Source organism: Triticum aestivum, chromosome 6B (genome assembly GCF_018294505.1).
Source record: "Triticum aestivum cultivar Chinese Spring chromosome 6B, IWGSC CS RefSeq v2.1, whole genome shotgun sequence".
Classification (NCBI taxonomy): domain Eukaryota; kingdom Viridiplantae; phylum Streptophyta; class Magnoliopsida; order Poales; family Poaceae; genus Triticum; species Triticum aestivum.
The window spans coordinates 178,440,031-178,465,620 of NC_057810.1; positions in this window are offsets into that span (position 1 = coordinate 178,440,031).

Below are 25,590 nucleotides of genomic sequence, written 5' to 3' on the forward strand. Positions count from 1 at the left end.
CAAAGGAACAAGAAGATGGGTTTCGCGCATAAAACTAACTTCTCCTGCATCCATGTCCCAAAACCAAGCAAGAAGGATGGATTCTACATCGTCCATCTCATGATTCAGTTCAACACGGATCACCAAAAGCTTCGCATGAGAAGCAGAAATGATGATCATATCCACAAGTGGCTAGAATCTCATGGAGAAGCGGATTATAAACTTAGAGATGACTTCTTTCGCATCCAAAGCGACATTGCGACGATCATCATGAAAGAAGTCGTCGATGAGAAGGGGATGTTCCACCACGGCCCTATATCGCGAGCTGACGTCCGAACTCGCATAGGCATGCAACGTCTAGACCTCACGCCGTTCAAGAAGCTAGGGTTCATCCTCGATGATATGGAAGGATGGAACTTCTAGTGATTTATGATGCCGATGATGATGATATGTGTCGGTTGAACTTGTATACTTTTTGTAGCGATGAAACTTTGTGATGTCCACGGTCCCTGCCGAACTTGCGTAACGCTACTTTGTTAGTTTGCGTACGATGACCTGCGTACCTCTAGTTAATTAATTTGCGTACTGTATGTTGCATCTAGTTGCTAACCCTTTCTTTTTCGGTGTTGCTCTAGTATATTTTGTTGCATATATATGATTGTACATCCTCTTCATGAACATGCATCTCTAACAGGTACCTAGTTTCTTGATGGCGAGATGGAATTGCTATGTCGTGTACAAAGGGAAGGTTCCGGGGGTGTACAACGAGTGGCATGAGTGTCAGGCGCAAGTGAATGGGTTCACGGGCGCCAGCCATAAAGGCTTCAAAAGCAGACAAGAAGGAGAAGCTAGTTACTTGAGGTTCACGCTAGCGCGAGAGAGGACTCGTAACCGCCACCTCATGTACTGCATAGTTCCGCTCTCACTCATAGTGATAGCTCTTCTTGCGTATACCTTTGTTTAGATGGATGACATTGTTGTAGTTGCAAGTATTCGTGACTTGCATGTATCGCTATTTTCGAGATGATGACAAGATACCACTTTGTGTTGGATGATGATTATGATGAGACTATTTGTATGTATATGCTATGATTACATTTGTGGTCTCGCAGGCATTTGTATGTGTATCATGATGACATTTCTATGTGCTAAAGATTCTTCTATAAAGCCTGTTCAAATACAAAACAAATATGCCGAAAAAACTACTTAAATTAGCAGTAGCGAGTGTATAAAAGTTAGCAGCAGCGCCGCGATAGCAGTAGCGCGTCTAGGCAAAGCGCGCTAGAGCTACTAGCAGTAGCGAGCTTCTACTAACCGCGCTGCTGCTACACTTGTGTAGCAGTAGTGCCAGTGAGCACGCGCTACTGCTATGTGTTAGCTGTAGCGCCTTATTAGTAGCGCCACTCCCCGCGCTACTGATACACCTAAAACCCGCGCTGCTACTAGCCTTTTCCCTAGTAGTGTTACTCCTATAGCCGAGACAGAATACATTCAACCCCCTGTCCGAGCAAGAGTAATAGCAGGCACATGGACGAACTGGCCGTGTTAAGCAGCGCGCGGTGTCGTGATGCCCCTCGGGGGCCTAATCCGGCGAACGGCGGTTTGAATGCTCAGGAAGTGGTGAACAATGGCAGAGCACGGCGTGAGGCAGAGTTAGCAGCCCAGTTGGCTGCGTAGTACCAGAATCAACCCGCTCTGGTTCAGCTAGCGGCATCAGTTGAGCGTGGTTTGGCTTTTAGCTCTTGGGGAGTACCGTGCCTCACCCCAGCTCTGCGTAATGTGCGGCTGCCCAAGGATTTCAAGGGTCTGTGAAAAGTCCCTAATTATACCGCTAATCAGCCCCCTGAGGCGTGGGTTGAAAGTTATGAGATGGCAATGGAGATGTTAGATGTGGATGAAGCGGCATGTGCAAAATACTTCACCATGATGTTAGAAGGAACGGCTCGTACTTGGCTGAAGAGCCTGCCTGTTAACTCGATCAGTTCATGGGATGAGTTGAAGTCGAAGTTTATAGCAAACTTCAAGGATACGTGCAAGCAGCCCATGTCCATTGTGGATCTGGTGGCTTGTGTCCAGGAGAGAATGAATCGACAACCCATTGGGTGCACCGGGTTTCAGAAATTTTGCATTCGTCGGGCCGCATTAATCCGGACACGGCAATTGTGACCTTCGAAGGTAATTGCCGGTTTAAGTCACTGAAGATGAAGTTGGGACGGCTCAAGCGTCACTGCAATGATATGGGAACACTCATGGCGACTCTGGTTAAGTATGTTGATTCTGGTAACACCAAGGACCCTGATTCTGACGAAGAAAAGCAGGAGAAGGGAAAGAAGAATGCCGGTTCAAAAGGACAGCATAACCAGGCGAGCCACAGGAACAATGGTAAGCGTAAAGCGGATAATTCAGATTTTGTGGCTAACACCAGTATGCAGGGCAATATGCAGCACCGTAAGGGTAGACTGCCCCAGCGAGGTGGAGGCATGAATCTGGAACGATTGTTAAACCAGCCCTGCCCAAAGCACGGAACAAAGGAGGTTCTGGCCACACATCTCTGGAAGGATTGTCACATCATGAGGGAGTTCAAAAACTCTGATCTCTTCCGGTATGATCAGGGTCCATCCGGCGGTTCTGGTCCAGGATTTCACGGGCCGGGTTACAGTGGTGGCGGTTCAAACTCAGGATTTCAGAATAATCAGGGCAATCAGAACAATCAAGGTGGTCACAATTAGTAGAGTAATCAGGGGAATCAGCAGCAGTCGGGTTATCAGAGCAACCCGAAACAGCTAAACGGTGGACGGTATCATGTCTTCACTACTAGTTTGTGCAAGCGCGATCAGAAACTCCATAAAAGGGCAGTAAATTCGGTTGAACCGGCAGTGCCCCGTTATCTACGATGTTCTGAGCAACCCATTGTCTGGAGTCGGGAGGATCATCCGCCCCAGGTTGACAATTCGGGCCACCTAGCTTTGGTGGTTGCACCGTAGGTTGGAGGTCATAAGTTCACCAAGGTGCTCATGGAAGGAGGGAGCAGTATCAATATCTTGTATTACGAAACCTTCCGGCATATGGGGTTGACAGATAAGAACCTTAGACCGTCAGACACCGTCTTTCATGGAGTGGTGCCTGGTAAATCGGCTTATCCAGTTGGTAAGATAGCTCTGGAGGTGGTCTTTGGAGATGATCATGATTCAAGATCCGAGACGGTGACCTTTGAAGTGGTCAAGATCAGAAGCCCGTATCATGCCTTGTTTGGACGGCCGGTTTATGCTAAATTCATGGCGAGACCGTGTTTTGTCTATCTACAGCTCAAAATGTCGGGTCATAAAGGGACCATCACGGTTCATGGTAGCCATAAGATTGCGCTGGAATGTGAGGAAGGTGATGTGGCATATGCTGAATCAGTTTGTGCAACGGAGGAGTTGAAGTTTTATAAGGACAATGTCGATCCAGCAGACATGACTTCTCTAAAGAAGCCCACTACAGAGCATGATCCGGCTTTGAAGTTTAAATCGGCTGATGAGACTAAATTGGTTGATTTTGTTCCTGGCGATTCATCCAAGCAGTTCAGTATCAGTGTCAACTTGGATCTGAAATAGGAAAGCGCGCTCATCGAGTTCATCTGTGAGAACCAGGACATCTTTGCATGGAAGCCTTCTGACATGCCAGGTGTACCGAGGGAACTCGCTGAGCACACGCTTAACATTGATCCGAAGTTCAAACCGGTCAAACAGTTTCTTCACCGCTTTAATGAGGAGCGGCGCAAGGCCATTGGTGAAGAGGTAGCCCGACTATTAGCAGCAGGGTTTATCGTGGAAGTGTTTCACCAGGAGTGGTTGGCTAATCCGGTGCTGGTACTTAAGAAAAATGGCACTTGGCGTATGTGTGTGGACTACACAGATTTGAACAAAGCTTGCCCAACTGATCCCTTAGCCCTCCCTCGTATTGATCAAATCATTGATGCTATGGCGGGTTGTGAGCGTTTGAGCTTCTTGGATGCGTATTCTGGTTATCATCATATCAAGATGGCAGTTAAGGACCAAGAGAAGACAACTTTCATCACTCCCTTTGGAGCCTTCTGTTATGTGTCTATGCCCTTTGGGCTCAAGAGTGCCCAGGCAACTTATTAGCATTGTGTGCAGAATTGTCTTCATACTCAGATTGGGCGCAATGTTCATGCCTATGTGGATGATATTGTGATGAAATCCAGGAAAGCAGAAACACTCATAACTGATCTGCAAGAAACCTTTGACAATCTGAGAGTTTATAAAATGATGCTTAATCCGGCTAAGTATGTCTTTGGTGTACCGGCTGGCAAACTCTTGGGCTTTTTGGTGTCCAACCGGGGCATTGAGGCCAATCCAGAAAATATCAAAGCCATCACATCCCTGGCTAAACCGGCGTGTATCAATGATGTTCAACGTTTGGCAGGTTGTATCGCGGCTTTGAGCCGGTTTATCAGCAGGTTGGGCGAAAAGGCGATCCCTCTGTATCAGATGTTGAAGAAGACAGACAGCTTTGTCTGGAGTGATGCTACTGATGCGGCGTTTGAGGACTTGAAGAAGCAGTTGGCTGAATCGCCGGTTCTTGCCGCTCCAGTTGATAAGGAGCCACTGTTGTTATATGTGGCTGCTAATGCCCGGGCTGGCAGTGTAGCTATTGGGGTGGAGCACAAGGAGGCTGGGAAAGAGTACCCGGTTCAAAGGTCGATTTATTATATCAGCGAGGTGCTCATTGAGTCAAAGCAAAGATATCCACATTGGAAGAAGCTGGTATATGGGGTTTTTATGGCAAATCGGAAACTTAAACAATATTTTCAGGGTCATCCCATCACAGTGGTTAGTTCTGCTCCTTTGGGGGATATAATCCAGAATAGGGAGGCAACTGGTCGGGTTGCTAAGTGGGCTATTGAGCTTGGACCACACGGTTTGAAGTATATGCCTCGAATAGCTATCAAATCCCAGGCCCTTGTGGATTTCATCAATGATTGGACAGAATTGCAGATACCGGAGGACAAACCGGACAGTACATACTGGACTATTCACTTTGATGGATCCGCAATTGGAGGGCTCGGGGGCTGGAGTTGTCCTTACTTCCCCTCGAGGTGATAAAATTCATTATGTTCTTCTCTTAATGTTCCCTTGTACTAACAATGCAGCTGAGTATGAATCCTTACTCCATGGTCTTCGAGTGGCTAAGGAAATGAACTTAAGCCGAGTACGATGCTTTGGAGATTCGAATCTGGTAGCCCAGCAAGTTTCAGGTACTCGGGATTCCAAGGATCCACTCATGGTGGCTTACCGACGAGAGGTGGACATTGTTGCTGGTCAATTCAAGGGTTATCAAGTGGAGCACATTGATCGGTGCAAAAATGAGGCAGCTGATGCTTTAAGCCGGCTGGGATCTCAGCGTAAACCGGTGCCACCCAATACCTTCCTGGATATCTTGCACAACCCATCATTTCAGTTGCCTACAGAGGAGGAGCTCGCTATTCCTGATCCGGAGGCACAGTTGGTGGCCGCTTTACACATCATTCCGGATTGGAAGGTTCCATATTTGGCATACATGAACCAGGGCGAGGCACCAGAAGATGCACTTTTGGCCAGACAGATAGTCCTGCGATCCAAGTCCATGATTGTTCACAACATCGAGTTACACCGTTGTAGTGTTTCTGGTGCATTCCAACGCTATGTTTCTCCTGAAGAAGGCCGTGAGATTCTAGGAGAGATTCACGAAGGAGACTATGGTCATCACACCGGTTCAAAATCCCTGGTTGCTAAAGCGTTTCGTCATGGCTGCTATTGGCTGACGGCTCATGCTGATGCTGAGGACTTGGTAAGGCGGTACGACGGTTGTCAGAAATTCTCACGACGAGCTCATGTTCCGGCTTAGGAGCTATGGATGATTCCCATCACCTGGCCGTTTGCTACTTGGGGGCTTCACATGGTAGGGCCTTTCAAGCGATCCAAGGATAAGAAGACACACCTGTTGGTGGCAGTTGATAAGTTTACTAAATGGGTTGAAGCGGAGCCAGTAAGCAAGTGTGATGCAGCCACGGCAGTTCAATTCATCAAAAAGGTGATTTTCTATTTTGGTTTTCCACACAGCATTATCACAGATAATGGCACGAACCTCTCCAAAGGCGAGATGGAGGACTTTTGTCAACGAGAGCACATCTGGCTTGATGTGGCATCGGTGGCTCACCCCCAATCTAATGGTCAAGCTGAGAGAGCCAACCAGGAGATTTTGAAGGGCATCAAGCCCTGACTTATGGTTCCCTTGAAGAGGACGCCGGGTTGTTGGGTGGAAGAGTTACCATCTGTGTTATGGAGCATAAACACCACCCCAAACTGATCGGCAGGTTATACACCTTTTTTCATAGTTTACGGGGCAGAGGCGGTTGCTGCGTCTTGAGCTTGCGTTGGTTTTCCTCGAAGAGGAGAGTGTGATGCAGGAAAGTGTAGCGTAAGTATTTCCCTCGGTTTTGAGAACCAAGGTATCAATCCAGTAGGAGGCTCCTCAAAAGTCCCACACACCTACACAAACAAACTGAGAACTCGAAACCAACGCAATAAAGGGGTTGTCAATCCCTTCACGGCCACTTGCGAAAGTGAGATCTAATAAAGATAGTATGATAAGATAAATATATTTTTGGTATTTTATGATATAGATGCAAAAAGTAAAGATGCAAATAAAGATAGATTGAAAGCAAATATGATAAGAGATAGACCCGGGGGCCATAGGTTTCACTAGAGGCTTCTCTCAAGATAGCATAAGTATTACGGTGGGTGAACAAATTACTGTCGAGCAATTGATAGAAAAGCGCATAGTTATGAGATTATCTAGGCATGATCATGTATATAGGCATCACGTCCATAACAAGTAGACCGACTCCTGCCTGCATCTACTACTATTACTCCACACATCGACCGACTCCTGCCTGCATCTAGAGTATTAAGCTCATAAGAACAGAGTAACGCATTAAGCAAGATGACATGATGTAGAGGGATAAACACATGCAATATGATATAAAACCCATCTTGTTATCCTCGATGGCAACAATACAATACGTGCCTTGCAACCCTTTCTATCACTGGGTAAGGACACCGCAAGATTGAACCCAAAGCTAAGCACTTCTCCCATGGCAAGAAAGATCAATCTAGTAGGCCAAACCAAACTGATAATTCGAAGAGACTTGCAAAGATAACTCAATCATACATAAAAGAATTCAGAGAAGATTCAAATATTATTCATAGGTAAACTTGATCATAAACCCACAATTCATCGGATCTCGACAAACACACCGCAAAAAGAGTTTACATCGAATAGATCTCCATAAGAGAGGGGGAGAACATGGTATTGAGATCCAAAAAGAGAGAAGAAGCCATCTAGCTAATAACTATGGACCCGAACGTCTATGGAAACTACTCACAACTCATCGGAGGGCTATGGTGTTGATGTAGAAGCCCTCCATGGTCGATTCCTCCTCCCGGCGGAGTGCCGGCGAAGGCTCCAAGATGGATCTCGCGGATACAGAAGGTTACGGCGGTGGAAATTGTTTTTCGTTGGCTACCTGGATGTTTTCAGGGTAGGTGGGTATACATCGAAGGAAGAAGTAGGTCGGTGGCCGCCTAGGGGCCACGAGATAGGGGCATGCCCTGTAGGGGTGCGCGCCCTCCACCCTCGTGGCCGCCTTCGGCTCCTTCTTGGCTTGCACTCCAACCTACGCTCCCAAAGATCCAAATGGCCGCCTCGTGGCCGCCCTGGTTCACGTTCGTTCCAAAAATCACGCTCCCGAAGGTTTCATTCCGTTTGGACTCCGTTTGATATTCCTTTCTTTGAAATACTAAAATAGGCAAGAAAAACAGCAATACGGGTTGGGCCTCCGGTTAGTAGGTTAGTCCCAAAAATGATATAAATTTGTAAAATAAAGCCCATAAACATCCAAAAGGGGTAATATAATAGCATGGAACAATCAAAAATTATAGATACGTTGGAGACGTATCAAGCATCCCCAAGCTTAATTCCTGCTCGTCCTCGAGTAGGTAAATGATAACAAGAGAATTTTTGATGTGGAATGCTACCTAGCATAATTCTTAATGTAATTTTCTTTATTGTGGCATGAATGTTAAGATCCAAATGAATACAAAATTAAAGTTCATATTGATAAAAGAAATAGTAATACTTCAAGCATACTAATCAAAGTAATCATATCTTCTCAAAATAACATGGCAAAAGAAAGTTCATCCCTACAAAATCATATAGTTAGGCTATGCTTCATTTTCGTCACACAAAGATGTTCCCAACTTCTATACCCCCGATGACAAGCCAAGCAATTGTTTCATACTTAAATAATCTCAAACTTTTTCAACCTTCATGCAATACATGAGCGTGAGCCATGGATATAGCACTATGGGTGGAATAGAATATGATGATGGGGATTGTTTGGAGAAGACAAAAAAGAGAAAGTATCACATTGACGAGGATAATCAACGGGCTATGAGGATGCCCATCAATTGATGTAAACATGGGGAGTAGGGATTGCCATGCAACGGATGCACTAGAGCTATAAATGAATGCTCAACAAAAGAAAACTAGTGGGTGTGCATCCAACTTGCTTGCTCATGAAGACCTAGGGCATTTGAGGAAGCCCATCGTAGGAATATACAAGCCAAGTTCTATAATGAAACATTCCCACTAGTATTAAAAAGACAACTTATGAGACTCACTATATGAAAAACATGGTGCTACTTTGAAGCACAATATATGAGACTCACTACATGAAGAACAAGGTGCTACTTTGAAGCACAAGTGTGGAAAAAGAGATAGTAACATTGCCCTTTTTATTTATTTATTCTTTATTCTTTTTTTCTTTTGGGCCTTTCTTTTTTTCTTTTTGGCCTTTATTCTTTTTTTTTCTTTTTTTGGGCAATGCTCTAATAATGATGATCATCACACTTCTATTGATTACAGCATAAGAATTACAACTCGAAACTAGAACAAAATATGACTCTATATGAATGCCTCCAGTGGTGTACTGGGATGGTGCAATGAATCAAGAGTGACATGTATGAAAAATTATGCATGGTGGCCTTGCCACAAATACGATGTCAACTACATGATCATGCAATGGCAATATGACAAAAGTAAAGTATGTCATGATGATGATGAACAGAACGGTGGAAAGTTGCATGGCAATATATCTCGGAATGGCTATGGAAATGCCATAATAGGTAGGTATGGTGGCTGTTTTGAGGAAGATAAAGGAGGTTTATGTGTGATAGAGCTTATCGTATCACGGGGTTTGGATGCACCGGCGAAGTTTCCACCAACTCTCAAGGTGAGAAAGGGCAATGCACAGTACCGAAGAGACTAGCAAAGGCGGAAAGGTAAAAGTGAGTATAATCAATGGACTCAACATTAGTCAAAAGAACTCATATACTTATTGCAAAAATTTAGAACTCATCAAAAATCGAGTACTATGCGCATGCTCCTAGGGGGATAGATTGGTAGGAAAAGACCATCGCTCGTCCCCGACCGCCACTCATAAGGATGCACAAGCCAGGTACACTTCATGTTTCAAATTTGTTACACAACTTTAACCATACGTGCATGCTACGGGACTTGCTAACTTCAACACAAGCATTCTTTAAATTCATAATCACCCAACTAGCATGACTTTAATATCACTACCTCCATATCTCAAAACAATTATCAAGTATCAAGTTGATCATAGCATCCAATTCACTTCCTATGATAGTTTTTATTATACCCAACTTGGATGCTCATCATTCTAGGACCAACTTTATGACCATAGCAAATACCATGCTGTTCTAAAAGACTCTCAAAATAATATAAGTGAAGCATGAGAGACTAGCAATTTCTTCAAAATTAAGACACCACCGTGCTCTAAAAGATATAAGTGAAGCACTAGAGCAAAAACTATCAAGCTCAAAAGATATAAGTGAAGTACATAGACTATTCTAGCAAATTCTAATCAAATAGGCTTCTCCCAAAAGGTGTGTACAGCAAGGATGATTGTGGTAAACTAAAAAGAAAAGACTAATATAATACACGACGCTCCAAGCAAAACACATATCATGTAGCAAATAAAAATATAGCTCCAAGTAAAGTTACCAATGAACGAAGACGAAAGAGGGGATGCCTTCCCGGGGCATCCCCAAGCTTAGGATTTTGGCTATTATTGAATATCTTGGGGTGTCATGGGCATCCCCAAGCTTAGCCTCTTGCCACTCAGTATTCTGTAGTCCATAAAAGCTTTACCCAAAACTTGAAAACTTCACAACACAAAACTCAACAGGAAATCTTATAAGCTCTGTTAGTGAAAGAAAACAAAACCACCACATAAGGTACTGCAATGAACTCATTCTTTATTTATATTGATGTTAAACCTACTGTATTCCAAGTTCTATATGGTTCATACCACTTAATACTAGCCATAGATGCATCAAAATAAGCAAATAACACACGAAAAACAGAATCTGTCAAAAACAGAACAGTCTGTAGCAATCTGTAACTAACGCAAACTTCTGGAGCTCTAAAAAGCCTACCAAAATAGGAAGTCCTGGAAATTTGTCTATTGATATACAGCAAGAAGAATCAATGCAAAATCATGTTTCCGTGATTTAACAAAACTAATTTCGTGCGTGAAAAGTTTCTGTTTTTCAGCAGCATCAAATCAACTATCACCATAGGTTATCCTATAGGTTCTACTTGGCACAAACACTAACTAAACATAAAAACACATATAAACAGAATGTAGATGCAAATTTATTACTAAACAGAAACAAAAAAACACAAAAAAATTGGGTTGCCTCCCAACAAGCGCTATCATTTAACGCCCCTAGCTAGGAATAAAAGCAAAGATAGATCTAACGAGTGCCATCTTTGGCACTAAATTCATAAGTAGCACGCATGATAGATTCATAAGGTAATTTGACTTTATTTCTTGTAAAGTGCTCCATGCCTTTCTTTAAGGGAAATTGTAATCTAATATTCCCTTCCTTCATATCAATAATTGCACCAATCATTCTAAGGAAAGGTCTACCAAGAATAATAGGGCAAGAAAGATTGCAATCTATATCAAGAACGATAAAATCTACGGGCACCAAATTTCTATTTGCAACAATAAGAACATCATTGATCCTTCCCATAGGCTTTTTAATGGTGTAATCCACAAGGTGCAAATTTAAAGAGCAATCATCAAGATCATGGAAACCTAGAATATCACATAAAGTTTTCGGAATCGGAAACACTAGCACCCAAATCACACAAAGAAAAACACTCATAATATTTAATTCTAATCTTTATAGTAGGTTCCCACTCATCATTAAGTTTTCTAGGTATAGAAACTTCCAAATTAAGTTTTTCATCATAAGATTGCTTCAAGGCATCAACAATATGTTTGGTAAAAGCTTTGTTTTGACTATAAGCATGAGGAGAATTAACAAAGGATTGCAACAAGGAAATACAACCTTCTAAAGACCAATTATCATAATCAAATTCCTTGAAATCCACGACAGTGGGTTCAATGCTATTTAGAGTCATGACCTCTCCAATCCCACTTTTACCAAATTTAGCATCAAGATCTAAAAACTCCGAATCATTGGGACGCCTTCTAACTAAGGTTCATCATCATCAGTCCCATATTATTAAGATTCATATTGCAGAACGAAGATCTAATAGGGGACACATCAATAACTTTAAGATCTTCATCATTATTTTCACGGAAACTAGAAGAACGCGCTTTTACAAAGCAATCTTTCTTAGCACGCAATCTAGCGGTTCTTTCTTTGCACTCATCAATGGAAATTCTCATTGCTTTGAGAGACTCATTGATATCATGCTTAGGAGAAGAAGATCCAAGTTTAAGAGAATTAACATCAAGCGAAAGTCTATCAACATTCCTAGCCAAATAATCAACTTTGAGCATTTTTTCTTCAAGCAAGGCATTAAAATTCTTTTGAGAAATCATAAATTCTTTCACACTATTCTCAAAATCAGAGGGCATCTTATTAAAATTACCATAAGAGTTATTGTAGGAATTTCCATAATTATTAGAGGAATTACTAGGGAACGGTCTAGCATTAAAATTTCCTCTAGTCACTTCATGGACTGCAGAAAAGTAGTACTATACTATTTACTGGCCAACACTAGGTGCTTCATTGCTTTGGTCTGATTATACAATGGGCATCATTTCCCTAAGTTAAAGTTTGTATTCCGAAAATAGTTTCGCGGTGTGATCGAGAGAAGACCAAATCATATTGCAGTGGATGTTCCTCCATCATGTGTGGTTCATTCTCATGGTTCCAGCTGTTGGTGAAACCACTTACGTTTGCAAGAGGAATTGTAGACTTCACAAACAAATTTGTCTTTCAGTCTGTACTGAATGTTGCCCAAGAGAAGCATCCATGTTAGTAGGAAGAACAGATGTTTTTTCTAGATCTTTGCTTTTGGAGCTACATATTTGTATATGATCTGTGAATCATTGAGATGCATTAACATGTTGATCTTATGTATGGGAATCGTACTAGTTAGTTTTAGTTGCGACACAAGATCCGAAGTGGCTGATCTTTGCTTTTGGAGCTACATATTTGTATATGATATGTGAATCATTGAGATGCATTAACAGTTACTTATTTATGTTCGCTCAGTGTTTACAAGTTACTGATCGATCACTTGCTAGCCTACAAATGCGCTCCTCACAGTTTTATTTGCGACGCAAGATGCGAAGTGGCAGTTTTTTGAATAAAAATGCCTACCTCTGAAGAAACTGACAAGCTACACTATCGATCCTACATGGATAAAAATGCCTACCTCTAAAGAAACTGACAAGCTACACTATCGATCCTACACGGATAAATAGCAGATCACGCACGTACTACCTCCTTTCCGGTTTGCAAGGCTCGATTCAAGAAACGACCTACTCGATCCTACACGAATAAATAGCAGATCACACACGTACTAGTACCTCCTTTACGGTTTGCAGGGCTTAATTCAAACCTCTCACCAACCAAGGTACTCCCTCCGTCCGGGTTTATTAGTCCTGTGAGCAAAGCAGCAAGACCAAGGCATGGCAATAATTAACAACATGCAGAAGTTTAAGCCTAATTAATTCCAGCGATTTAAGTGGCTGCATGCGTGCCCTCGACTGCGACTCGTTGCATGCTGCTTCGCGTACTACCTGCGAGCGATTCTGGGTGCCTACATGCAGCCGGCCGTAATTAAGGCAGCTAACTGATGCGAAAAAGATACGATTTAATTGTTGTGGGCTTTTTAAATCCGTGAAATCATTATTGACAAGGAGGGAGATGATTCAAGTGCACTTGTTTGACCGCCATATCGGCGTGCGACCCAGATGGGACGGGACGGCACAGTCATAATTTCAGTTTCCCTAGTTTTCCACGGCAAGCTGGCGCGCTAAGCCATTATGCATTGAATTCCGATGACCGTCGCGCTACCTTCCCCCTATAAGTACTGTTTCCTAGCCTTCTCCAGTGCCACTGTGACCCAACTCGCCATATCCTCATAAGCCCCCACAGGCCCGACGTCGCTCGCCATGTCTGCCATGCCCCCGCCCGTCCACGGTAGGCGACGCCGGAGGTGGTCATTGCCGGAACTAGTGTTCGGGTTTTCACCGGAAGGCAGACGGAGGGAGGAGGCATTCTATTTGTCTTTAGATGGCAATGTGCAGATCGAGGAGTTGTTGGAGCACGACTGCATGGCGGAGGAGCAGGAGTTGTTGGAGCGCGAACGCCTGGTGGAGGAGCATCGTATCACCGATTTGCGCCGCCAGCGGGACATGGAGCAGCAGCGCACCGACGCTCTGAGTCGCGAGCAAAGCGCCCGCAACTGGGCCGACTACGTCGAGGCCGGCGCCCGACAAATAGCCCTGGAGGTTGTCGGGCACGCACACGTTCGCGACGCTGATTTTTACTACCAGCTCATCAAGTGGGTTTCCCGCTTGGAAGCCGAAGCTTCAGTGGACCACGCCGGCTTGGAAAGGGTCAACGCGCGCGAGCATCACACCCTATCGCACCTCTGGAAAGTCCGAGGCGAGGCGCAGGACGTCGGTGCCGGCGTTTAGCGTGTATCGCCGACATCGTCTAGTTAGCTAACAGTAAGTTAGTACTTGTCTAGTGGGAGTAGATAGTTAACTTGGCTATGATGGTTGTCAACGTGGAAGTTCAGTACTCTATATGTGGATCAGACCTGTTACTTTGCTCTGAATGTTGAACTTTCCGTTTGAACGTATGGAATGGGCTGTTATTTTTTTAAATGGGTTGTATTTGTCCTCCACGGGTTTAGAGGCTGACTTGTGGGCCTAGCAAGTTGACGCGTACACAATCAGGAGATGATTGTACATGGAGAGGATGACAGCAGGGACCCGCCAAGGTCATGGCAGTATGCAAGCAAGTGCCTCCTTATTTCAAGCCAATAAAAAAATGGCTCCTCCTAGTGGATTTCTGACATCTGGGTCCCATGCCATTGTCAACGTAGTCAATAAACGAGAGAATTGCACAACGAGCGGCTGACACCAGGGACCCAGCAGCTCGCCTAGTTATTTTTGTTTTGTGTTAATTTGATAAATGCCTCCGAGAAATGCCACTGCAATTTCCAAACTTTGAAAGATGCCATTTCATGCCATTTCTAGTGGCATTTTTTGAAGTCTGGAGTGGCGTTTTTCAAAGTTTGCAAACTGCAGTGGCGTTTTTCAAAGTTTGGAAATTGCAGTGGCATTTTTATGAATCACCATAATTGGAGTGGCATTTATCTAATTTGTTTTTGAGACGGGTGTCAACTGGGCTGTGCGGGACACTCTGGCCTGTCTAGGCAGCCTTTTCTTTTATGTTTACCATAGACCAGCCCAGTAGTTTTTTTTATTTTTGAAAATGGCTAGCCTAGTCTTTTTGTGATTTGTCAAGTAAGTCACTTTATCAGGCCTGTTGGGCTAGACAAGGAGAGCTTCATTCGGCTGGCCGAGAAAATGGTCTATCAGTAATGAGAAATGGGTTGTACATTTTTAAAACACATCAAACCGGCAATTAGTTTCAAATATCTTTTTTTCATTTCAAGATTTTAAATTGCATTGATTTTTATGCGTGGACAATTTATTGGATTTTATATTGATATACATTTATTTTTAAAATCAGTCTGAATGTGACTCGAAATTTCGGGATTAAAAACAGTTCAGACTGCACCGACATATGCAAAATTTCGTATAATTTTTTAACCGTGGCCACAATATGGGTTGTAATGTTAACAAAAAGAATATGGGCTCCAAAAAACCCCGTAAGAATTAGCAAATGGGCTGTAAACTATTTGAAATAATGGCAGATGGGTTGTATGCTGTTTTCCACAGTTTTGAGGCTTTCCACAGATGGCCTGTATACTATTGGATGTCCATCCAATGGCCGTCGTGCTTCTTCAATCTCTGCTCTTCCTGCTCCAGCCGCTCAAACAAGCACTGGCAGGACTGCCTGCTCCCTCCTCCCCGTGGCCGGCTGTGCTGCCATGCAGGCCTCACCGCCCCACCGTACTCCCATCGCTGGCCTAGCCATCCCTCTACTCACCCTCAGTCCCACACATGCTGTTATTCTCTAGCGACGGCAGATGAACCAGTAAACCCTCGTACTCCTCCGCGTGGGAAACAACTGCCGAGTATTCCCTGGCTCCATGTCGTTCCCTTCCTAGGCCTCACCGTCGTCCACTGCCCTGGTGCTCTCGGCACGGCCTGGTTAACGTGGTCAATGAACGACATCCATCGAAAGTGGACTGTACGTGGAGAGGCTGACAGCTGGGTCCACGACCGCACGCAAGGAAATGCCTCCTTATTACGCGCAAAATAATGATTCCTCCACCTGACATCTGGGACCCACCGAAAGGGCCTCTGTATTTCGCGAAAAAAACATTACCGCCGCTGACAGCTCGGACCCACCAGCTATATCTTCGCACGCAAGGAAGTGCCTCCTTATTACGCCCAAAAAAACGAATACTCCCCCTGCTAGCTGGGACCCAGTATAGTGGGCCTACTAAGTTGACGGGGAAGAAGGTCTTTGTCAACTTAGTCAATATGCATGATTCTAGCTCGACTGACCGTACGATGTCCATCCAACGGCCGTAGTGCTTCTTCAACCTCTGGTCTTCTTGCTCCAGCTGCCCAAAGCAGCGCCGGTCGTGCCGTCTACTCCTGCCTCCCGTGGCCGGCTGTGCTGCTGCGGAGGCCTCACCGCCCCCATACTACTCCCACTGCTGGTCAGGCCATCCCTCCACTCCACTCACCCACACCCCCTATTATTTTGCGGCGACGGCAGCCCAGCCGAACCAGTGAACCCTCGTACTCCTCTTCGCATGGGCATCCACTGTCGCGCCTTCCCCGGCTCCGCGTCGTCCCCTCCTAGGCATCGCCGTCGTCCACCGCCGTGGTGCTCTCGGCGTGGCGTGGTCAATGTGGTCAATGACCGAATTCCATCGGAAGAATATTGTACATGGAGAGGCTGACAGCTGGGTCCACGGCAGCCGCAAGAAGTGCCTCCTTATTACGCGGAAAATAATTATTCCTCCACCTGACAGCAGGGACCCACCGGACGGGCCACCAGTATTTCGCGAAAAAAATGTTTTCCCCTGACTGCTGGGACCCACCCGACGGGCCACCGTATTTCGCGAAAAAAACGTTCCCCCTGCTGTCAGCTCAGACCCACCGGAAGTGCCTCCTTATTACGCACAAAAAAATGAATACCCCCTGCTAGCTGGGACCCACCTTGGTGGGAGGCTGACTTGTGGGCCTACTAAGTTGACGGGGACGGAGGGCTTTGTCAACTTAGTCAATATAAACGATTCTAGCTCTAGTGACCGTACGATGTCCATCCAACGGTCGTAGTGCTTCTTCAACCTCTGGTCTTCTTGCTCCAGCCGCCCAAAGCAGCGCCGGTCATGCCGCATGCTCCTGCCTCCCGTGGTCGGATGTGCTGCCGCGGAGGCTTCACCGCCCCCTACTATTCCCACCGCTGGCCAGGCCCTGCAGCGAAGGCAGCCTCACACCGCAGCCGAACCAGTGAACCCTCATACTCCTCTCGGTGCGGGCTTCCACTGCCGCGTCTTCCCCGGCTCCCCGTCGTCCCCTTCCTAGGCCTCGCCGTCGTCCACCGCCCTGGTGCTCTCGGCGCGGCGTGATCAACGTGGTCAAGGAACGACTTCCATCGGACGTGGACTTTATGTGGAGAGGCTGACAGCTGGGTCCACGGCCGCAGCAAGGAAGTGCCTCCTTATTACACGGAAAATAATTATTCCTCCACCTGACAGCGGGGACCCACTGGACGGGCCACCATATTTCACGAAAAAACGTTTCCCCCCTGACTGCTGGGACCCACCAGCTACACCTTCGCACGCAAGGAAGTGCGTCCGAGCAAAAAAACGATTCGCCCCTCTGACTGCTGGGACCCACCAGCTACATTTTCGCACGCAAGGAAGTGCCTGACAGTCGGGACCCACCTGGTCGAAGCGTACGTAGCGTTGTCATTCTGGTCGCGAACGTGTACGTACATACTGGTCGTTGTAGAGGCGCGCACGTGTCGTAGTAGAGGCGCGCACGTAGCATGTACACGTACGTACAACGGCCAGGGTGCAAGAAAGAACATACGGCCACGTATGTGTACATACGGGCGGGGTCTCGAACGCCTACTCGCGCATACGTACATGGCTGGGTCAGAACGGAGAAACAGCGTCGTCGTCGTGTTCATGAGGAGCCAACCGGCTGGGTCGAAACGGAATGCGTGGTCGTGTTCATCGGGAGGGCTTGGACGGAACAAGCAATGGAAACGAGGCTTGTCGTACCGCACAACGGAGGAAATGGCCTTGTGTTCGACCGACCACATTCGAAACGGGATCTTGTTCATCGGGAGGGGTTTGGCGTACCGCACAACGGAGGAAACGGACCTCCTACGGTCGAAACAGGGGTCCTGTTGATCGGGAGGGGTGTGGTGTACCGCAAAACGGAGGAAACGGACCTCCTACGGTCGAAACGGGGGTCCTGTTGATAGGGGGTGTGGCGTACTGCAAAACGGACGAAACGGACTTGTGTTGGAGTGCTACGGTCGAAACGGGGGTCCTGTTCATCGGGAGGGGTGTGGCGTACCGCAAAACAGGACTCCACGGGATACTGGTCATCTCCACCGTCGACCTCCTCCAGCCTCCACGGGGTACTGTTCATCCAGCCTCCACCACGCACTACTCCACCGGCTACTGTTCAACCACCCCTCCACCGTCTATTGTTCATCCAGCCCTCCACCGTCTACTGTTCATCCAGCCCTCCACACCATGGTGTCTTGTTCAACCACCCCTCCACGGCCACCCCTCCACCGTCTACTGTTCATCCAGCCCTCGACACCACGGGGTCCTGTTCATCCAGAGGCAACGCCACCGCTCACTGTTCATCCAACCCCCCCCCCCCCGCAACACTCACTGTTCATCCAATCTATCGGCTTCAGTTAGCAGCAGTAGTGAAGGAATCGCTCCATCGGCTTCAGTTAATAGCCATCGATCGGTCGCTTGGGTTTAGTAACGCGTAGCCTGCAGTGCAATCGCTCGGGTTCAGTTAGAGCCCAACGCCCCGCTCGGGTTCAGTTAGAGCGAACGCCTCGCACACACGTGCATACGTACGAGAGGAACGCGCATCGCTCGGCCCCCGACCTCCCACCGTAACCGGTAACTCCCTGAAATTTTCCTCCCCCTCGCTTCTACCATGATTTTTTTCGTCATGGATGGCCCAAAGAATGTCATGCAGCTGCGTCTCCGGCCCGCCCAGGACGAAAAGCCCATTTTCTGTCATGATTTTTTGTCATAGAAGTAGGATCCCACCACATCTATGATGATACCGGGTTTTGTCACAATTATCGTCATAGAAGTGTCATATGTATGATAGAAAAAAAATTCGGTCGGCCCAAAATGTCATGGTTATGTCTTTTTTTTGTAGTGTAGGGATGATCCGCCCTTCGGCCGGAAGCCGATGCGTGATGTTCGCGGACAGGTATCCGGCCTCCCGAAGCTTCGTGATGTCCCCCTCCGTTACGGAGGAGGCCATCCACTTGCCTCCCGCTCCGGACATGCTCGCAGTGGCTTTGCAGAGAAGGTGAAAGCTTGGGCGTTGGAGCTCAAGAATAGATGAGCAGAGGAAGAAGAAGGCGTGGGTGAAAGAGGGAATCCTAATCTCTTTATAAAGGCGGTAGAAACCATGCGCCTCCCCATTTGCCTTGGAAACTCGCTTATTCCCCAAGCGCCATGTTGATGGTGCAGTTGGGTTACCCACACCCGTATTGATGAGAATCCTATGATAAGGGGACACGATCTCTGCTTTGACAAGACGTGCATATGAAACCGCCTCGCAAGGTGTGCAGTAGCAGGTTGTGAAAACGGTTTGAATAATGACCGGGCCGCGGCGTGATGTCACGCTATGGAAAGGTTGTCAGCAGATTAGACTTGTGGAATATGGTGCTCTCTACGGTGGTATGTGGAATTTGTTTTGCAGAGACGGACACGATTCTTGTGTTCAAGATCTTCTTTGGAGTATTCGGAGAAGGAACCCGCCTTGCAATGCCGAAGACAATCTGCGCGCTGACTCATTGTCATTGAAGCCTGGTTCAGGGGCTACTGAGGGAGTCCAGGATTAGGGGGTCCTCGGAAAGCCGGACTATATGCTTATGCTGGACTGTTGGACTATGAAGGTACAAGATTGAAGACTTCGTCCCGTGTCCGAGTGGGACACTCCTTTGCGTGGAAGGCAAGCTTGGCAATTCAGATATGTAGATTTTCTTCTCTGTAACCGACTCTGTGTAACCCTAGGCCCCTTCGGTGTCTATATAAATCGGAGGGTTTAGTCCGTAGGACAAGAACAATCATAATCATAGGCTAGCTTCTAGAGTTAGCCTCTACGATCTCGTGGTAGATCAACTCTTGTAATACTCATATCATCAAGATCAATCAAGCAGGAAGTAGGGTATTACCTCCATAGAGAGGGCCCGAACCTGGGTAAACATTGTGTCCCCCGCCTCCTGCTACCATTAACCTTAGACGTACAGTTCGGGACCCCCTACCCGAGATCCGTCGGTTTTGACACCGACAATCCCCAAGCTTTGGCTCTTGCCACTCCTTATTCCATAGTCCATCAAATCTTTACCCAAAACTTGAAAACTTCACAACACAAAACTCAACAGAAAACTCATGAGATCCGTTAGTATAATAAAATAAATCACCACTACAGGTATTGTTGTGAACTCATTCTTTATTTATGTTGGTGTAATATCTACTATATTCCAACTTCTCCATGGTTCATACCCCCCGATACTACCCATAGATTCATCAAAATAAGCAAACAACACATAGAAAACAGAATCTGTCTGTCGGATTTCGGGTTCCGGCAGACCCTTGAGGCTCGAACACTAGGGTGCGCGCGGAGATTACGCCCTCTGTCTACCTGTTCCTCACCGAATCGCTAGGACCTAAACTATGAAAAGATCAACACAAGAGACACAGAGTTTATACTGGTTCAGGCCACCATTGTGGTGTAATACCCTACTCCAGTGTGTGGTGTGATGGATTGCCTCTTGGGCTAATGATGAACAATACAAGGGAGAACAGCCTCGCGAGGGTCTGTTCTTGACTGGTGCGATGAACTGCTGGGAGGAGTTCAGTCGCCCTATCTCTCTCTCTCTTTCTATTCTAGATGTATGCCAGATACTCCCCCTTCTACCCTGGGGGTGGCTAGTCCTATTTATAGGCAAAGGCCCTGGGCCTCTTCCCAAATATTGAGCGGGAAGGGCGCCAACAATTGGCCATTTTGAAGGGGAACAGCGGGTACACTTATCCTGACTAAAGTTGGTCCTTGCCTATCAAAGGCTCTGGTGGTGACGCCGGCTTGGGCTCCATGGTGACCTCCATCCTGCCGTTGGACTGGTCTTGGTCTTGTTGCACCGAAATGGATGCCTTTGCTTGATGCTCTCGCCTGCGCTTGCCCCCTTTGCACCAAAGAGGAAAGGAGGACACTGCGCCGGCTGGCGCCCGTCTGGCGCCCTTAGTCGTCATGCCTTGCGTCATGGGCACCTCGCGAGGTACCCCGCCTTGAACTCTCCGCCTCCTCGTGAGCCAGCCTGATGAGGCCGTGCCTGAGGAAGCTCCTTGTTGACCACCCCGCGAGGCTTGGCCCCTCACGAGGGTCTTGAGCTTGTGTTGATGAAGATGGGTCGTGCTGGGCCCCCCTTTGAGCCATGCCACAGGCCGCAGGCAGGCAAGTCTGGGGACCCCCGTTCCCATAACGCTGACAGTAGCCCCCGGGCCCAAGGCGCGCCCGGACTTGGCCGAGCAGTGAGGCGAAAGGGCAAGTGCGAAGCGCCGCGGGCCCTAACAGCCTGCGGCCTTGGGCGCCGCATGGCGGTTGATTGGACGTGGGCGTCTCCACTTCCCCATGACGCCTTGGCGACTGCACGAATTGACAAGTCCCTGCATGCGAAGCGAGTCATGATTACCTGTGGTCGTGGGGGCCGATGGTTGGCCTCCTCTGTCCTTAAGTACGGCACACCGCGTGCCCTTCTAGTTCATCCCCTCTTGCATCCCCTTCTTCCTCATGGCTCCGTCAAGGAAGTTCTCGGCCGCAGAGAAGGGAAAGGCCCGCCAAGCTGTGCCTGCCTCTCCCCTTCCCAAGCGCGGTCGAGGCCGCCCTCGCAAACACCCTAAGGCCTCCGCGGCGGCTCTCCGTGGCCGCGGAGGTGACTTCCCGCGTGGCGACGGGCGGCCGGCCACGGCCGGGGGGTGTGTTTCGGCCGTGCGACCCCCGAGGCCGTGCTCCCGTGCTGCGGAGGCGCTGCCAGAGTTTGTTGTGTGGGTGGCGGAGCCGACCAACACCCGGCTTCAGCTCCCTCGCTTCTTCCTAGGTGACCTCCCAGCTGGCGCCTTGGGCGGCCTCTGGCTCCAGGCAGATGGCTGCTGCAGCCGGGCCTCGTGGGCTTCGCTAGAGGTCTCCGCCGCCGGGAGCCCGGCCTTGACCCGTGGCTGGCAGACGTTTGCCCGCGCGCGTGGCTTGAGCCGCCGGTGTACTCTACACTTCAAGTTCGACGGCGATGCCACCCTCTATGTGAGGGTGTTTGGGGAAGATGGACGCAGTGCAGGGTGCTGCCTGAAGACGACGACCGCGGCCGGGGACCCAGCCCCGGCAAGGACGGAGAAGACAGCGCGCGCGTGGTTGGCGGTGCCCGAGACTCCTCAAGCTTCACCAGCTCTTCTTCGGGTAGCGACTCTTCTAGCAGCGGCCGCGGCCAGCCCCCACGTCGTCGCGCCCGCTTGGAGGGCGGCAGCGGGTCCGCCCGCCGTCGCGCCCCGGTGAAGCGTGAGAGGGAGTCCGCCTGAGCTCCAGAGGCGGCTCGAGTCTTCCATGAGGGCCGGCGCGGGGCAAGCTTCGCCTGCTTTGTTCTTTTCTTTCTTTTCTCCTGCGCAAAAAGAAGACAGCAGTGTGGGGCCCCGTGGGGGCGTGTTTGGGTTATTGTCGTCAATCATCATACTGCTTTTGTTATTTCAGTATTGTTCCTTTCTGTCGCACGCCCGTGCGTAGGTAATCCCCAGCCTCAGCCATGGGGCCGACCGACCCAGGCCCCGTATTCGAGTCGTGGTGCCCGTGAGGCATGGACTGGAGGAGCTCTCCTGTAGCGGACCCGGGCCGTGAAACCTTGAGCGATTGAGACATGAACACTCGCGAGGGCTCCCGGGGCTTCCACCTCGTGAGCCCTTGCGCAAGAGAAATCGAGCCAGGAGAGCGAAAAAGTCGGAGAACCACAAGTCGAAAGGCGGCGATAGTTTCGATAAAACTCCAAATAAGAATAAACTAGCCAACTGCAGAAAGCAAATGAAAAAGCCGCGTCCGGCACCTAGTCTAGTCTTCGACGTCTTCTCACCAGCGCGGAGCTAAGTGCTGCCACTAGTCATGGGAGGGAGCCCCAGGGCCTGAGGCCGACGCTCCTGAGACTCCGGGGCGTGTACAACCCCAACTCATTATTACGTGAGAGTGTCACGGGCCGCGAGCTTCACAGGCGTTGGCCTTCTTCACAGGCTCCGGGCCTTTCTTCGGGGAAGCAAGCTTCACGGGCATTGGCCCTCTTCACAGGCTCCGGGCCTTTTCCAAAACGCGACAGCTTCACAGGCATTCGCCTTCTTCACAGGCTCTGGGCCTTTTCCAAAAAGATGATCTTCACAGGCATTCTCCTTCTTCACAGGCTCTGGGCCTTTTCCAAAAAGATGATCTTCACAGGCATTCGCCTTCTTCACAGGCTCTGGGCCTTTTCCAAAAAGATGATCTTCACAGGCATTCGCCTTCTTCGCAGGCTCTGGGCCTTTTCCAAAAATATGATCTTCACAGGCATTCGCCTTCTTCGCAGGCTCTGGGCCTTTTCCAAAAAGATGATCTTCATAGGCATTCGCCTTCTTCGCAGGCTCTGGGCCTTTTCCAAAAAGATGATCTTCACAGGCATTCGCCTTCTTCGCAGGCTCTGGGCCTTTTCCAAAAAGATGATCTTCACAGGCATTCGCCTTCTTCGCGGGCTCTGGGCCTTTTCCAAAAAGATGATCTTCACAGGCATTCACCTTCTTCACAGGCTTTGGGCCTTTTTAGGGGTAAAACCTTCGGAGGTGCTGGATGTTCCACGCATTCTGGACTGGCACCCCCGCCTGGGTATCCAAGCGCGCAGAGCCAGGCCTGAAAACATGAACAACCTTGAACGGGCCCTCCCACATGGGAGAGAGCTTATGCAGTCCCTCCCTGGAGAGAACCCGCCTGAGCACGAGGTCCCCTACCTCAAGAGTCCTGGGGTGGATGTTACGGCAGTGGTATCGCCGCAGCGCTTGTTGATATCTCGCCGCTCGCAACACGGCTTCTCGGCGACGCTCCTCCCCCAACACGAGGTCCATCCCCTGCCTGGCGTCCTGCTGCGCTTCGTCGAACGCCAGGACCCGTGCGGAACAACGTTTGACCTCGTGAGGGAGGACCGCCTCGGCTCCATAGACCAAGAAGAACGGGGTCTCTCCAGTCGGCTTGGTTGCGGTCGTGCGGATGGACCACAACACAGACTGAAGCTCGTCGTGCCAGCCTCTGGCACAGGCTTCCAGCTTCTTCTTGAATGTTCTGGTCTTGAGGCCCCTTAGGACCTCCGCGTTGGCCCGCTCGGCCTGGCCGTTGCTTTGGGGGTGCACCACTGAAGCGTAGCATATCTGCGTTCCAAGGTTAGCACAATATGTTTTGAAGAGGTTACTGGTGAACTGCGAACCGTTGTCGGTGATGATGTGGTTCGGCACCCCGAACCGGCTTACGATGCCCTTGATGAACTTGACCGCTGAACCCGCGGGGATGGTGCGGACGGCTTCCACTTTGGCCCACTTGGTGAATTTGTCCACGGCGACGTAGATGTAGCGATAGCCTCCTGATGCCCGAGGAAACGGGCCCAGGATATCAAGTGAGGGGTATGGTCTGCAGACCTCCCGCCGGCTGATGGATCTGTTTTGCATGGAATTGACAGGCTTCGCAAGCCTTTACCAGTTCGACGGCCTCACTGAGTGCAGTAGGCCAATAGAAGCCGCTGCGGAATGCCTTTCCCACGAGGGTTCGTGATGAAGAGTGGTGCCCACAGTCTCCACCGTGTATGTCCGCCAGCAGCACTTTCCCTTGCTCCCTGGAGATTCAGCGTAGGGACACATCATTTGATCGCTTCCGGTAGAGTTCCCCATCCCTGATGCAGTATGTTGTGTCTTGCCGCGCCACACACTCCGCTTCTTCTTCCTTCTTCGGCAGGGTCCCTTGCGTTAAGTAACTCCGGAGCTCTGTGATCCAGCACCCCTCCTGAGGCTCCATTGCTAGGAGTAGGCGCGCTCCTGAGGCTAGGCCACAGGCCGGGGCTCCCGAGGCAGGTGGCTGGGGGAGCTCCTCCCGAGGATGCGCCGCGTTTGATAGCGATGGCATGGCCGAGGGCTTGAAGAGCCGCTCCTCGAAGACGCCAGGCTCCTGAGGTAGCCGCCTGGATGCTCATTTGGCGATGTTGTCGGCCTCTTGGTTAGTGCCGTAGGGCACGTGCTGTAGCTCCAACCCCCAGAACTGCTTTTCCATCCTACGGACCTCCGCAAGATAGGCCTTCATGTGCTCATCTCGTGGCTCGTATACCTTATTGGAGAAGTTGACGAGGAGCTGCGAATTGCCCTTGATGGTAAGGCGCTTCACCCCCGGGGCTGCGGCGGCCTTCAACCCCGCTATCAGTCCCTCGTATTCCGCTATATTGTTGGAGACCTTTTAACCCTGCTGGAAGCAGAGCTGCACGGCGTAGTATAGCTTGTCCTGAGCGGGAGATATGAGCACTGCCCCAGCCCCAGCGCCATGCCTGGAGAACGCCCCGTCGAAGTACATGACCCAGCCTTCTGGCGCCTCGCTCCCCGGGGAGAGGGATCGGTCCTCGTTGGTCTTGAGGTCTAGTGCTTCCGTCCATTCAGCCATGAAATCTGCTAGCGCGGCACCCTTGATGACCCTGGTCGTGCTGAATTCGAGTTGAAACGCTTGTAGTTCAATGTTCCACT